The sequence below is a fragment of the Condylura cristata genome, unplaced genomic scaffold (assembly GCF_000260355.1).
Source record: "Condylura cristata isolate star-nosed mole 26May11 unplaced genomic scaffold, ConCri1.0 scaffold00001, whole genome shotgun sequence".
Lineage (NCBI taxonomy): Eukaryota > Metazoa > Chordata > Mammalia > Eulipotyphla > Talpidae > Condylura > Condylura cristata.
The window spans coordinates 71,799,789-71,800,356 of NW_004567102.1; positions in this window are offsets into that span (position 1 = coordinate 71,799,789).

Sequence of the window (568 nt, forward strand, 5' to 3'; positions counted from 1 at the left end):
CCCCCCCCGCCCTGAGGAAATCAATTCCTTGCAAAAGAGGGAGATAAAAGGGAGGAAAAGATGTTTTTAAAAAAATGAAATTCAAGAATGTGTGTTGATTGCAACTCTGATTTGGGAAGTAGGTTAGGTTACGTGGCGCATGATGATCTCTCTCTCTCTCTCTCTCTCTCTCACACACACACACACACACACACACAGAGATGATCTCCTGCCCCCACCCCACTCCCCCCCCCCCACACACGTCGTGCCCCAGCCCAGCACGGAGCCTGGCACGGGGTCCAGTTTAGGCGCAGTTCACTGTAGGGCTGACGCACCGACCCTGGGGGCTCGGGAGCCCGGGCTGGGTCGCCCTATTCAGCAGGCGTCGGCGCTGGGGGTGGGAAGCGTGTGGCGAGGCCCCTCCCGCCGCCGCCGCCTGACGCTCCCGGGGTCCAGCCCGGGCCGCCGGCCACCAGCCAGCTCAGGACATCCGCCTCCACCTTTCCGCGGAGCCGACGTACCACGGCCACCGGGTGAAGGCCGCGGCCTGGGGCCAGGCCGCCGCCACCCCCAGCGCCTAGCGCACCTG